Genomic DNA, 15,905 nt, shown 5'->3' on the forward strand with positions numbered 1-15,905 from the left:
TTGCCCATCAGTAAGAGGTCTACATCATATGGTCATGATGATTATCTATGTGTTCTCCCAAGTAGATATGTTGGAGATGTAATGTTGGTTATTCACCTTTATGGTGATTTCCGTTTTATTTTTGAAATTTTGGTCAAGCACAGGGTAGTGGAGTCCTAAGCATTGGCTGCGGTATGTCCCTTGGATATATCAGCCCAGAGACCATGCTTTCAGGCAGCAAAAGTTTTGCCCACTACTGAGAGATCTACTCCATTGTTTCATTACATGGAGATTATCTACGTTGTGTCCACCAAAATTTTTCAAAAATCTGTTGGTACACTATGTGATACCTATAATTCTCCAACATATGAAGATATGATATATTTTGCAGCATATTACAACATCAGAAAATGGTTAAGCCATTTAAAGGATAATAATTTAATAGAGTTCGATCAACTCGCTTAATGGGCTTAATTATCCTTAATGTTCATTGGATATGTTCATTTCATTTTTGCATGATATGGGAATTCACCTCTTCGATTTGGAGGATATGAGATGCTCTCTTTCTCTTATGGTTCTTATGAAAAGAACTTATGTGCTTTTGCGGCTTGATGTGCAAGCGCAAAATGAATAGCAAAGAAAATCATAAGACTTGTGGACTTATGAGTATGTGTCTACATGATGTTGTAGACTAACACTTTGTATTCATATATTTTGCTTGAAAGCAAATATACAAGCACATTAAAAAGAGAAGGGCAATGAGTATGACAAACTCATTTGTCATTACACTATACGTGATATAGTGTTGTATGCCTAAGCATCTAATCTTGTATATGAAATCCCAATATATACAAACTACTCATGAAAGCTAAGATATGAAGGGTACTTCAATCTTCCATCTGACATGATAACAGTGGTTAGTTGTGTAAATCATGATTTGGACTAATCATGTAACAACACTTCTTTTTCTAAGAGAAGACCACTTTGTTAGATGATTTGCTTTTGAGTAATATTTAAATGATGCATGAGATTTGGTATAATCTCATAATTGATGTTGTGATAGGTTCAACTCATGCGGTGTGAGTTGAACACACTCATGTGATTTGAGTGTAAAAACTCAAATATCTGAGTTAAACAAACTCATCGATTGGAGTTGATCACTCATGTGATTTGAGTTGAACAAACTCATCGATTAGAGTTGAACCAACTCATCAAGGGAGTTGAAGACTCATTGATTTGAGTTGTGCAAACTTGTACAGGGATTCTTCCAATTGAGGAAGAAACATGCAATGTGGAGAATTGAGCCACAAACTCTATAAGTGGGGAAACAAAATATTCTCATATTCCTTTGGAAAGAGGAAAGAATATTTTAACAATCGCTTCGTGTGATATCATGATATGTTAATATCTAGTCCCCTTTTGGTAATGGAAGTATCAAGGATGTGTTGATATATCCTAATTTGATCTTACCAAATTATAGAGATATCCATAAAATTTCTATCATGTGGAAACACAAAATGATAGTGATGGATATTGCATGTGTTTCTCGGAAACATTTCTTATGGATTGTATTCTATATACATCCTCTCGTATAATGTGTTGCATTTGTTAAACTTTTCATGTGATGTTACTTACCATGCGGGTAAGACTGAATTGATCATTCCATTGTTGGATGAAATGAAAAGTTATGGACAATTCTATTGGTCATGTTTTTCCCATAAGATGGATACTTGATGAGTATCATTGGGATTGAGATTTTAAGTCCCTCTTATCTTAAAATCTGATCTGAATTGGTTAAGTTCTTTGAATTGTTTCAAAGAAACGAGTGTGGTCCATTACAGAGATTGTATGGACATTGAAGGCTTTATATGGTTCTCTGGTGCATCTATATGATGACCTCAAGTGTGTCCTTTGGACAACACATGACCATTAAGTAATAATGTCTCAAGCTTGAGCACATTAGCCTCCACACTACTGAATTTACCAAATGTGCTTACAATGATGATTGTTTGTCTTGGTACTCAGAATGATATCCATAAAGGATATGATGAATCTATGATAGATTCGAAAATTTCAGATCATTAATGACCATCAGTAATGAATTGTAATTTCCAACTGGTTATGGTTGGAATCAGGAAGTTGTGCACGCTCCTGACTTGTGATTAACTGCATGTACTGTATGTACAAGTTCCCCTATGGTTTTTAGTACGTGGGAATCCGTGAAAGATTTCCCATGCGTACATTGGGTATGTTCCCAATCTCACCACCGCAGCGTACATATATGGGCACACAAAAAACTGGGGATCTATGTGAGAATTCATTCTCCGTCGATCATTAAGTTTTAGAATCTCTTCATGAGAATCTATTTATGGCCCGTACGCTTGCTTGAATCATGAGCTTTTCCAGGCATTAGGGGGAGATTTCAAGTACCAAAATGAATGCCAGGAAATTATAATGAATGCAGTAAGCATTTAGGCTCAGGATCACGTACTAAAACTGAACCTTTTGGGTTCGAATGATTTGCAAGAAGTTGCAAATTAACTGCCATGTGCATTTACTATGAGGTGTCACTCAAATTAATCCTATGTGGAAGTGCCAGAAAGAGTGGTTAAATAGAACACCACTAAACTCCCTATTGCAACGTTGTTGTAAATAAGAGGGGGAGAAGTATGGTCACAAATTGGGATTAAGATGCTTGCAAGCAACTGAAGGCTAGGCCTTCTGAGATAGTAAATGCAGACCAACTATTCGTTGGTAACCAACCTAGTGTTGGTAGACACCTAGAGGATATGGATTATCCTGTGAATGGAAGACATTCACAACCTAGCTCAGTGCGCACTGATGAGGCTAGGTTATCGGAAGCCCTTGATTCTCGTTTTGGGATTTCACGAGGAATCATAAGGGTACATAAAAATGACTTTATGTCAACTGGAGAATTGTGTTATTTAAAAGCTACAAGTGTCGACACATACATCTCAGCAATTGTATATGCACTCCAAGTGATCCAAAAGACTATGGCCATAGCAGAGCACGAGCATGCTCAAACTGGATCTTGTTGAGTGATACAATGTTGCAGAGATAGCCTTGCTCACCGGAAAGAAGTGTTAACTTATTTTCACTTCAAGGTATCTTACTGTGGATACAAGTTTGTTTTCATGGACTTGGAAACAATGAGGTGGTGAGAAAGCATGGCTAGTAGCAACTGGGTTTATACGCAAACCCAAGCATTATTTTAATGCTATAAATTCTCCTCTACTGTGAGTAGTTAAATTCCGATACAATAATATGGGCAGTAAATCATCTATCTGTGCAGTTGATAGATGTAGTGACAACATATGCATATGTGGTCACTAGATTATGGTATCTGTGGAGTCTTGAAGGATTCCAAATACATAATCATTAATCACAAATTTGCGATGCTTCAAAAGTCTTTGTGACTTAGAGCATCCAGGTCAAATATGGTACATTTGACCTAGTGAATCTTTCCTTCTGAAGGGATACACGAAGAATGATATGTTTAGTATAAATATGTGCAGCATATTTATAAACATACATTACTTATCGACGGAGTTCGAGATAGATGATATGAATTGAAAGAGTTTTCAATTCAAAGTAAACTATCCTGAGTATCTTAGGTACAAAGTTGTCTATATCCAACATATATTGAAGAAATTCAATATGAGAGAATCATTGTTATTTGATTCTTTCCGATCATGAGATGTGCTATTGTATCTTGCAAGAGCATCCGGCCGGATATTGCTTTGCAAAGATTTGCTAGCTAACAGCACATGAAATCGAGTTATGATCTCTAGATGTACTCATGCTCTCCTTATGTTTGGATATATTGATCTTGGATATCTATAGAAGATCCCCAGGTACAAGATCAATGACATACTTCTAGTAAGTTGGACCTACTGTTTGATAAATGTCAATCAACAGAGATTAATGGTCACTTACACTAATCATTCTGTAGCACACTTCGTGGGATTGTACAGAATGATATACTACATACTGAGGGTATGTGGTGGTCATGATTTTATATCATTGACCTTATTATCTATGGAGATAATATTACTTTGTGTTGTTTAGATGAAAAACAAGTTACGAACTAAGTCTCTACCTTACTCCACATTTTAAGTGTGTTTGAGAGTATGTATGGGATGACTTAGTGTTTTGCAAAGATCAGGGGGAGTTTTCTCTTGATCGGAAGAACTTGTTTCTACATCATGTTGTACTCTTTTCTTTGCATGAGTTTTTCCCCTATTTTGGGTTTCTCATTCAAAGTTTTTAACGAGGCAACATCAACACAAGGCCTATGTCGTATCATCTATTTTTCCCATAGAGGTTTTTCGAGGATGATACATTATGACATAGCTATTGTTGTATTTGAACTAGGTTATGAGTTTATCTCATAAGAGTTTAAATGATCAACAATAGATCGTGATTATTCTCCTTATTTTTCCCATTGGGTTTTTAAGGAGACTCGGCTCATATGTTGATTTCCCAGATTTTCTGACACGATTATCTCGGAGAAATATTAGCCTGAGTTATATGTCTCATCATTTATTTTCCCCACTGGGGTTTTTGAGATGATGGCTATAGACATATTATTGTTCTTTGGGCTAGAGGTCCATTGGAGAACAATGTCGTATTGTGGTTCAATTGAACCACTGACCATTATCCATAAGGATAATAGAGCTTGTGTTGTTCAGATGGAAACAGGAAAATGGACATATTAACATCTTGCAAACAAAGTCTTGTGATAATCTTACTGATCTATTCACAAAATCTCTACCATACTCAACGTTTTCAGAAATGTGTTGAGGTGATTGGTATGAGAAGACTTAAGTGTTTGCAAGATCAGGGGAGTAATTCTCCGTGATATTTGACCTGTTTTATACCATCATATTACACTCTTTTCTTTGTATGAGTTTTGCCTTATTGAGGTTTTCTCATCCAAAGTTTTTAACGAGGTAATATCAACTAAACTATATGCTTCATCATTGATTTTTTCCCCACAGGGGTTTTTTTTATGAATGATGATTACAAGCATATTTTCTTTTGGAGTTCAATGTGAGTTTTACTCATGATCCAAAAGCATTGTGTACTCCTTATTTTTCCCACAGGGTTTTTGAGGAGATAATATACTGGAAGACAAAGATGATCAAATGGAATTGGATTGATCAAGGGGGAGTGTTACAATATTTTGTGATCAATCCACTCCAAAGGGCGCGACTGTTTCTCCCTAAAGGACACATCCCTTGGGGATGCACCCTTTGGTTGTATATAAATAGAATCTCCTCTGCAATAAAGAATATCGCTGTCATTTCTTTGTCTCTCTACTTGTTTACCACTGAGTATACTACAACAGAGGGTTCTGAACTTGATGCGGCGGGCGGGCGCCAGGGAGTTATGCTCGCTGCCTTCCGCGGAATAGTTGGGAACTGGCGTCTTCGCGAATCGCAAGCAAGCCACCGGCCTGCTCCTGCCCTGCCCCGCGCCACAGCCTCTGCCTGCCTGGTGGCCCCGCGTGTCGGTGGATGCGCGCTGCGGGGTGGTTCGGCCGGCTGGACGCGGGCACGCGGCCTTGTTGGGTCCCGCGTGAGTGACAGCGGCAGTGGCAGGACGCAGGATCCGTGTTCGTGCCGTGCGCGCTTGGTTGGTCCGATCAGGGGAACGGGCGTGTCGCTGGTGGTGGTGGACTGGTGGGTGAGTAATTTCGGTGCAGTGTGCCTTGCAGCTGGGCTGGCATGTCCTCTGTGTAGGCACGCTGGCGAGCGGGGCCGACCTGACAGTTGGCTCTACCTCATTGCTGTCCACTGTTTTAGACAATACCCATTTTACTATTCCATCTAGAAGTTGTAATCATACTCCATAGAGAGGAGCGGGGGGCAACGATGCGACAGGAATATGCTCGTAAGGAGAAAACGTGCAACTTGCTTGCATCGAAATGGACGGTACTACAAAGAAAAAAGGCATCCTTGGTCGATGGTCCTTCGGGCTTCCGCTAGTACCACACCACTAGGGTCCTCGAGCATACGGGACTAGGGCCGAAAAAAAAGCTCCAGTTTGACGAGTTGGCTCGGGCTCGTAGCAGCTCGGCTTGACTCGGACCGGCTTGATGTTCAGAACAAGCTCGAGTCGAGCCTGTTTTTGTGGCTCCTGAAAAGAGCGAGTCAGCTCGGCTCGGCTCGGTGCAGCTCGCGAGCTGGCTCGTGGCTCGACCCAACAATAATTTATTATATAAAATCTTAATTAGCATGTAATATTAGTACCGAGTAGACAATTAATTTATGTTATTTGATATTATTATAAAAAATAATCTATTTTATATATTATATTAGTGATATATCTAATTTACTAATTTAAAATATGTTATTTAAAATATTTTTAAAATTTTATATTATAATTTAGAGGGTGGATTTACGTTTATGCCTAGGCTCGTTGGTTCGTCGAGTCGGCTCGTTCGCCAGGAGCGAGCCGAGCCGAGCCACTTTTTCGAACTCGCAAGATGGACGAGCCGAACCGAGCTGGGCTTATTGCATGAGCGAGCCGGAGCGAGCCAAGCCTCGTTTCCACCCCTATATGGGACTAGTATATTTTGGAGAAGCTTCACAAAGAAAATGTTTTATGACGGAGAGAAGAACGGGTCGGACAATTGAGCATCCGGCGTCGCAACCACGAACGCGCGAATCTAGCGGGCCAAGCGAAACGAGACCTGACCCAAGCCAAGAACGCGTCCGCCCACCAAAAACCGCCGGCACAAACATACGAGACGTCTGTATCACACGTACACGTACATGCATGTGCTCCGCGGCCGCGACCCATTCAGCCATGTCTGCGCGACCGCCGGCCGCGACGGTTCAATCCGCCACCCAATGGTCAAGGAAAACGTGATTGCCCCGCCCAGGAGCATGAGCCGGAGCCGAGGTGGCTGCGAATTGGGCTAGGTCGTCCCGGCTTGAGCTCATTCTGTTTGTTCGTGTCAAACGGGTTTAGACCAAGAGAGCTTAAAAAATATTTAGACTGTGTCGTGTTAACTCGAAATGTAAAAATAGTGGCACGTCGGGCACTAAACCACGTCGTGTCTTTATTGGGCCGTGCCGGCCCAATCCCGACCTATATATTTGACCACATAAAATCAAAATATTATAACAACGTAAAATTCATAGCTTACTAAATTAAAGATATTAAACAATTAAACAATGTTAACGTCCTTTAACCAAATAAAGTCTAAATATTACAACAATATAAAATTCATAGCTTACTAAATTCAATAAATTTAACAACATGGGCTTAAATTCATAGCTTACTAAATTAAAGATATTAAACAATTAAACAATGTTAACGTCCTTTAACCAAATAAAGTCTAAATATTACAACAATATAAAATTCATAGCTTACTAAATTCAATAAATTTAACAACATGGGCTTCATTGGCCCGTGCCAGCTTTAGCCCAGCCCATGTATGCGGGCAATGCCATGGGCCCGACGGACCGGAATTTGACACCCGGCCTAGGCCCATCTAAGTAGTCTACTGGATATAGTCTAAGGACATGAGTCTGCATCAATTTTTCCTTTTCTCTACTCTTTTGAAGCACTATTTTTATGTGTTGTGTGTCGTACGTCGCATGCAAAGCACGTAGGTCTATTTCTCTTTCCCATTTATCATATAACAAACAATGGACAATTACACACAATTTAACCTTAAGAAACCACCTAAGTCCAACGCGACACCCAAGGTCAATATGATAGACCAACGCGATAGGGAAGTCCTCGTCAGCATAGTGATCCTACAAAGTACCACCTCAATAGCCGAAGAATAATGAGCGACTGATAAACCTATAAAAAAAAGGTTCAAGCTCATTTTCAACTCATACATTTTCAGCCTTTTGGGTAAAATAAGTATAATGTTTGTTATTATTAGTTTAATATCTAATATATAGACTATATATTATTAAATTTATTTTTTATAAACGTAAACCATCACAACGCACACACATCATACTATGGGCCCCTTTGGCAGGGCTCTGACTTCTCTAAAAACGGCTTTGGCTCTGGCTCACGAGGTGAAGCCACTTCTTTAGATGAGCCAAATCCATTCTGAAAAATCATTTGGCAAAACGGCTTATAGGTTGTTTTTCAGAAAGACCCTGTACTGGTCGATCTCTCCTGTACGTGGCTAGGGATTGAGGGCAGGACCAAAAAATAATAATTTGGACTGGTGGGAGGGCTATTGTGCAAAAATGACGTGAGCTGAAGCCGGGTGAGCCACTTTTTTGGCTCATGCCCTCTAGTTCATTTTGGAAAAGCACTTCACTGGTGAAAGCCATTTGAAAAAGAGGTGTTTGGCACAACTTTTACATGAGCCAGAGCCGAAGCTGAAAAATAAGCTCTACCAAAGGGGCCCTATGATTTTTCTAAGTTTCACCATATGACGAGTGGGCCATCTAACTCGACTAAAACACGTTTCTGGGCTTGTGGTATGGGGCCACCACGGTTTGGGGCCGTTTGGAGCCTTTGTGTTACTCCTCTTGGGTTTTGGGACTAGATTTGGGCCTCACAGAGTGCAAGGTATGGACGTCCTTGGGAGGTTTATTTTTAGCTCCTTTCACCTATTGAATAAATTCGATTTACGTCTCTTAATTGAAAGAGCGTTTTTAGACTTTTTGAACTGTTAAAACTGTTTGTTTTAACTTACTTAACCATGTTTGTAGAATAATTATGAATTTAAAATACTAAAACTCAAATTAAAAACATAAAAATGTTTTATTTTATCTTAAAAAATGAAACTAGTTCCATATGTTTACTAAAATCATACTGTTTTATTCCTTTCTTAGAAATTGTTGAATCTTATACACGGTCTCTAAAATATCAAACCGGTCAAATATGAAATAGAGGATACCGATCAAGATTTTTTTACCGACCGCAAGATGCATCACCGTGCAACCCTCCACGCAAACTAAAAAAACATTTACTCGACAGCAATGTCTTGCTTAACCATGAAGACATGTGACTTTTTAGCCTCCCAAACCGATTACTACGACCTGACCAACAACATCTAGGACTAGATATCGAGTCAGCTCGACTCGGCTTGGTAAGCTATCGAGTCACAGAGTCAGAGTCAGCTCGACTCGTCTCGTTTACGAGGTTAAGCTGGTTCGTTTATTAGATCGCGAGCTAGAGCAGAAAAAATATGTACATGGTAATCATTTTTTAGTTAATTTTAAACTAATTCATAGTTTCACATACCACATCAATGTAACACTAAATTAATATAATTCATCACTCATCAATTCACAAATCACACACATGTTCATCCGTTTTACCCACAATTATATTCGCACGGACCAATTTAACACATAGACATAGTTCATTAATCGTTAATTTAACTTGTAGGCCATAGACATCACATATATATATAACATGTCCATCAATTGTACGTAAACGATATGCATATAGTTTCATTTTGCTTAAATATAATAGGCCATTTAGCTCACGAGCTAGCTCGTCAATAAACCGAGTTGGTTTGTTCATGAATAGAGCTAGAATATTATCTCAGCTCGTGAAAAAAAAAATCAAACGAGCCGATTCGAGCCGATTACTAATCGAGCGAGCCGACCAACCACAAGTATTTTATCCAACCCTAACAAACATCCAAATGGACGTGACTGTATTCCTTGAATCCTTGTCCGATATCGTTGTTAACAGATTTGCACATGTTCTAGATTATAGTACGTAGCTCAGAACGTAGAGCATGACTTTAGGTAACTGGTTTCATATTTTCCTGAGTTAAAATATTTTTAGTGGTAAATAGAAATTTAATATTTTCTAAATGCATATTTATTCTAGAAACATATTTAGATGTTTTTAGAAAAAAATTTTCTTCAAATCCTTTTAGAGTCAGGAAGCTACATATACTAATGCCCGGGAGGCAGGAAGAGGAGCAGATCCACCCTGACTTTAAAAAAACCCGGATACACGAGGACGTAACGTTGACTAGATAAGTTAGCATGCATCTCAAATACTGTAACCCTTAGCGGCGCGCGGTTTGCTTCAAGGACTGAAAATCTGTCTGGTTCATCAAGCAAGAATTCTCATGCATGCACGCTAGCCGGGGTTCATATATGCATGCGACGCGACTGTGACTGTGAATTCAACAGCCACCTCTGCAAACCACACAGCACAGGGGGCGCCGGTTCTGCTCTAAAGCAAGAGACCGTATCTTATGCGCAAGGAGCGCTGCTGCTCCCATGAGCAAAATCAATTCAGACCACACCCTCCACATCCAACGGTGCTGCATTAGGGAGGCTTTTGTAAAATGTACATAGCAAGAGTGAGAGTCGTGGAGAGGCTTGTTTGCAAAATAGACGTAGCACCGTTGCATGTGGAGGGTGTGGACTGGATTGATTTTGCTCGTGGGAGCAGCAGAGCTCCTTGCGCACAAAGGCCGTTCGTTCGTGCCATTGTCTTGCTTCTTCTTCTACACTTCGTGTTTGCCTACAATGTATGTATAACTGAAACCGCGATCTAATTGCGCCTCTCCGCGTTATTTGCAGGTCGTCCGCGTATACTCCGTAATATAATCTGAAGCAATGCAAGGGCCGGGGTTGACTATAGCTAGCTTTGGCATATGCACGCGGACGGAATGACGACGCAGGTTGTGCGGGTTTTTTTTATCCACTGAAAATTATGTTATTTTTAGGGCTAGTTTGGAAACCTAATTTTACAAGAGATTTCCATTTTTTTTATTGGGTAGCCCTTAACAGATTTTTGTAGCAACCGAAAACAACATGATTTTTTCGGTCTTTTTAGAGGCAGTCGAAAATTAATGTATCCGTTGGTGGGCTGCATAACCCATGAACATAAGGCGACCACTAGTTGCTAACGATCTATCTGCTCATCTGACTAGATAGCGTGTTATCGTCTTCTCACTCCTCACATTCTTATTTGGTTTGTAAAATTAAATAAATTGATTATTCATCACTATTTATTCCTTATAAACTAATAATTAGTATTGATATGACAAATGAGTTCATCTCACTAACTTTTGTAGAATGAATTTACAATGCACCATCTTTTCTAAAATGGATCCATTCTTCAGACCAAACACCCACTAAACATTCAGACAAGTGTCTGAACCCCGAATTGATCAGGTTAGGTGCGTGCTGCGTCGTCGCTGCGAGTTGGAGCGTCACTTTCGGAGGCATCAGGAAGGCATGGGCGTCAATGCATGGCTGAAAAGCAGCACACAGCAAATAAAGATGGAGAGACACACTGACATCATTCAGATATATATGCGAGAGGTGCATTGCATGGTTTCAAATAATATGCACGGTCGCTGCATGCGTTGGACGCGGGCTTGAGGCGCCCTCGATGCCGTGCGGCAATGAGCGGTTTTGGGGGCAACGGGTCGAGGGTGAATGAGACGTGGTGGACGCATGGATTTGGGAATGATCGGCCGGCCGGGGTGGGGTTCTCTCTAGCATGCAGCCATGTGTACGAAGACGCAGGTCGTGTGGATCGATACGATACGACGACGCCATCATCACCCGGCCAGAGTGACCTCGCGCGGGTGGCAAATTGCGATGGCGCCTGTGCTTTGAGCTCCGGAATGATGGCTCGCAGTCGTCGGTGGAAAGCATTGAGAAGCTTGCGTTGGCATTGCCATTGATATGTGGATGATGGATCCCTCGAAGGCCGGGAAAGCAGGCATGGGCCGCTGCACGGACAAGATCGAGTAGCATCGGGGCAGCAGCATGCAGAGCAAGCAAGAAGGCAGAGGCAGGCATCTCGCTCTCCTCCCTGCACGGACAAGAGAATCAACGACCACGACACACGCTTCTGAACTTCTCTCTCTCTCTCTCTGCGGTTGGCATACTGCCAATTAAAAACGAGTTCGAGAGGAATCCGATCTGCATCATCAAGAACTGATCTTACGGGACTAACAAAATGCTGCAGTGAGATTATACACTTGCTAAGCTGTTTCGCTGGCAAGCAATCTTGTCAGATGTTGTCGCCTGAACCTACTGCGCTGTAGTGTACGTGCGTGTAGGCGTAGCGTGTGGTACTATCCCGGAACAAACAAAACGACGGTTTCGCGGGATTTTATAGTTTTCCGAGCTGGCAGGCGTCGCTCACACGTGCGAACCGTCCAATCATTCCTAGTAGTAGCAGTAGTACGCCCTTGCAGTTGCCGTGCCCAGCTGACATTTGCATGCCTAAAATGTGCCTGTTTCTCTGGGTCAGCTGCCGGCCGGCGGCCGCTCATATATGGTCTCGGGGAATCACTCCATATGCGCAAACCCACGAGAATCGTTGATGGCAGAGACCGAGTTTTGTTTCTTCTACACTGAAGAAATGCATAGTAATACGCAGCTATGCCTATGAGTTGAGGCATTTCCTGATCCCAACAGGCAAAAGATTGCAGTTGTACGTATTAGTCTAAACATCGGGATTTAATCCAAATCGAACAGCCCAATATACGTGTGCATTAGTCGCGCTTGCGCCCCGCTCCCGTAACAGTTTGAATTCGAATTCTCTGTTTCCTCGTCTCTGCGCTCTCCCCTCTCGCTCAATTTGTATCAGCGGCAAAAAATGCCTCCATCCACTAGCAAAGTAGCAAGACGAAAAGGGATAGGGCCACAACAACCCAAAAGAGAAGTCTCTTTTGTCGACACATATACAGAGAGAGACACACTAGCAGATTTCACCGACGCGTGCCACATCAAACCGCACGAACTGTACGTCACAGTCGTACTAGATCGTAGCTAGAAAAAAAGAAAAGAAAAGAAAGAGGAGGCACTCACTGATCAACGCTGCAGATCCATTCCTGTACCACGCCTCCTCTAACAAAGAGCAGGAACCATAAAAAAGAGCAAATAAAGGAAGGAAGGAAGGCTGAAAAAGAGACAAAACCAGCAGCGAGGAGTGGTGGGGGATGGATTCTGGGAGGAGGGCAGCACAGCAGAGAGGGAGGCATGCATTGCAAGTGCTCCCAATCCGAATGATCGATCATTCCTGCCGTGCAATACCAGAGCTACTTCCGTCACGGGCGACTACTGTAACTGGCATCCTGGACCCGTAAGGCTGCGCCCACCTGTCAGCGACGGATATTGGTGGTGGGCTAGTCAAGTAAGCTGTAAAGCCAGGGAGACAAGTGCAGTGTAATAGTATTGTCAACGACGCGGCGCCCCACCGACAGGGTCGTGAATATTATTCCTAAACTGCACAAAAAAGAAATTTTAAAAACAAAATATTTTCTAATAACTTTTGTAGACAATAAATTTTGAAAATAGGCATTCTTATTTTAGATTTCTCGCAAGCCAAAAATAAAAAAAATAAAATAACTCTCTGAAATATAAAAAAAGAATTAAAGAATAAAATATATATAAAAAAATGTTTATATAAATAAATCCCTAACGGGGCGTTTGGATCCCTTCATTTTAGAGGAATTGGAATTCACTCAATAGAGTAACTTATTTAGTTTGGAATTTGACATTCCACTACTTTCCAAAGTTCATATATAAGCCTATCTCAAATTCATGGGGTAGGGGATGAGAAATTATTTTATGCATTAGTAGAATTTGTTTCTACTCTGTAACTTACATGATACTCTTCGTCTCACTCCTCTATAGTAAAAATGTAGCACATAAATATCTCTGACATCTTGCTAATAATAGCATATAAATATATTTTATATAAAACTGAATTATCTTAATTGATATATGTCTAAATTATTATTATTACAATGAAATTCAATTCTAGTGATCCAAACGTGCGTAAATGATAATGTAGAATTTAGAAAGACTTTGCAAACATTCTAATAACACCCGAAGAGGAGGCAACCGTCTGCGGCCACCATCACCACTCCACCAGTCAGTCCATCACCGCCCAGCGCCCCAGCCCCAAAAGCCCAAACCCGGAGTTGCCGCGGCGACGGCCAATGGCGACGGCGTGGGTGCGCTCGCTCAGCTGCAGGTCCTCCTACGCCATGACCGACGCCGCCATCGCGCCGTCCCCGGCCAAGAAGCCCCCGCCGCCGCCGCCACTCCCCTTCCCCTGCGCCACTGCGGCGGCAGCGGACGTGATGGATGCCGTGGCCTACGCCCAGCGGGCCCGGAGGAAGAAGATGGAGGGGCAGAGGTTAGCGCGGGAGCCGCGCCCGCGGCCCAAGAAGAAGCCCAAGCCGATGGCGAACGACGCGGGCGCCGAGGCGCTGTCCACGCCGTCGCCGGCGCCCGTAAGCTCGGCGTTCCTCACGATGGCGGAGCTGCCGGAGGGCCACTCGTCGCGGCGGGTCGTGGAGCTGATCTTCGCGTCCGGATGGGGAGGCGCGGGGTCCCCGGAGCTGTCTCCGTCGCCGCCGCCGTCGGTGGAGGCGCTGTTCCGCGTCCGCAGCGCGCCGCGCGCGGTGGCGCGGTTCGAGGAGGCGAGGGCGGCGGCGGCCCGCGCGCGCGGCGCCGCGGCGCGGTGCGGCGCCGACGGCAATGAGATGATGCGGTTCCAGTGCCGCGCCCCCGGTCCCGGCGGCGTGTTCGGCGCGGGCGTCGCCACCTGCCGCCTCGGCGCGTCGGCCTCGGCCGTGCGCACGTTTGCCTGCAGCGGCGCCGCGCACGCCAGCGCCGCCGCCGCCGCCGCCGCGGTGGGGCGACGGGCGATGCTGGTGTGCCGCGTCATCGCCGGCCGCGTCTGCCCCGCCAACTACCCGCGCCACGGCCAAGGCCAAAGCTCCGCCGCGGCCGCGTACGACTCCGTGGACATGGGCGACGGCGAGCTGGTGGTCCTCGACAGCCGCGCCGTGCTCCCCTGCTTCCTCATCATCTACAAGGTCTAGGCGCCGCCGAGCCGACTCGGGACGTGGCTGGAGCACTGACCGACCGCCGTGACCGCTAACCGCCATCGTTAATGTCCACGCTAATCGCTAGGCCTCTCTAGCGTTGTTTTGGGACCCTGCTTTTCAGCAGTGTCAGCCTGTCAGGTGTGGATGAGCCACAGGAAATGGAGCCCTGCCGTGCGTGTAAAAAACCGCTGCCTATTTTTTTCGGGGGTGTTTGAATCTCGAAATGGTATAGAGAAGCATTTTGCTTTCGGCTTTCGGCTGTCCATTCAAACAGCTTGTCTCTTCCAATCGCGTCGCTCTGTCATCCAATATACCTTGGCCTTCTTTGCTTCTGCTCTGGTGCACTTTGCAGAGGACGGCAGAAGACAAGACAGAAAGCATCCGATCGCCCGGACGGCTCCTCCTCCCCGTGGCAGCGAGCGAGATTCACGGCTTCTCATCACCGTCCCTGTTTAAAGTGCTTTTGGCGCTGCGCCCGTGTTCTCTTCTTCATCTGGACGTCGCCGCTCGTTTGTTTGCTCCCGTCGATCAATCTCTTCGTCTGTTTCCTTCCGTCGACCAAGGACCATGATTTCCCCCCCCAGCGCCAATAGGTTTCCGTGACACGCGATTTGGCAGTATGCGTTGGCAACATCTTGGGGAGGCAGGCGATCGAAGAGGTTGGCCGTTGCCGGGCTCGTGTTGCATTTGTACTAGAACGAGCTCCATTCTACCTCTGCTTGGGCCTTGTCACTCATGGCGCTGTCCTGCTACTGGTGCTACCTCACTCCCATGCTTTGCTTGTTATCTGCTCTCTGACGGCCGTCTCTCTTTCGTTTGTCCCGCGCTGTCCTTGTCGCCTTTTTTTCCCTTCCTTTCTTCAGTGATAGAAAGAAAGAAAGAAACCGCAGCAGGGCGCGTTGCTGTCTCCCCCTTCGTGTTCTTGGTGGCCGCTTTTGCTAGCTAGCTAGCTGCTTTGTTGGGTTTTATTTGTTTCAATGGCGTTTTCATTGAACAGGGGTGTTTCGTTTGGTGGCAACTACAATCCAGGCAAAGGCGTCCGGGGTGTTGATGTGGAAGTAAATTGCGAGGTAGTTAAACTATT

General features: G+C 43.8%; 1 non-coding gene across 1 annotated transcript; it reads left to right on the plus strand.

The window, feature by feature from the left end:
- The first annotated feature begins 7,855 nt into the window (after window positions 1-7,855).
- On the plus strand, window positions 7,856-8,045 carry LOC111590242 (U2 spliceosomal RNA). Its single transcript, XR_004852942.1, has one exon. It is a non-coding gene; the product is annotated as a U2 spliceosomal RNA (small nuclear RNA).
- Window positions 8,046-15,905: the final 7,860 nt, after the last annotated feature.

Source organism: Zea mays, chromosome 9 (genome assembly GCF_902167145.1).
Source record: "Zea mays cultivar B73 chromosome 9, Zm-B73-REFERENCE-NAM-5.0, whole genome shotgun sequence".
In the NCBI taxonomy this organism is placed as follows: domain Eukaryota; kingdom Viridiplantae; phylum Streptophyta; class Magnoliopsida; order Poales; family Poaceae; genus Zea; species Zea mays.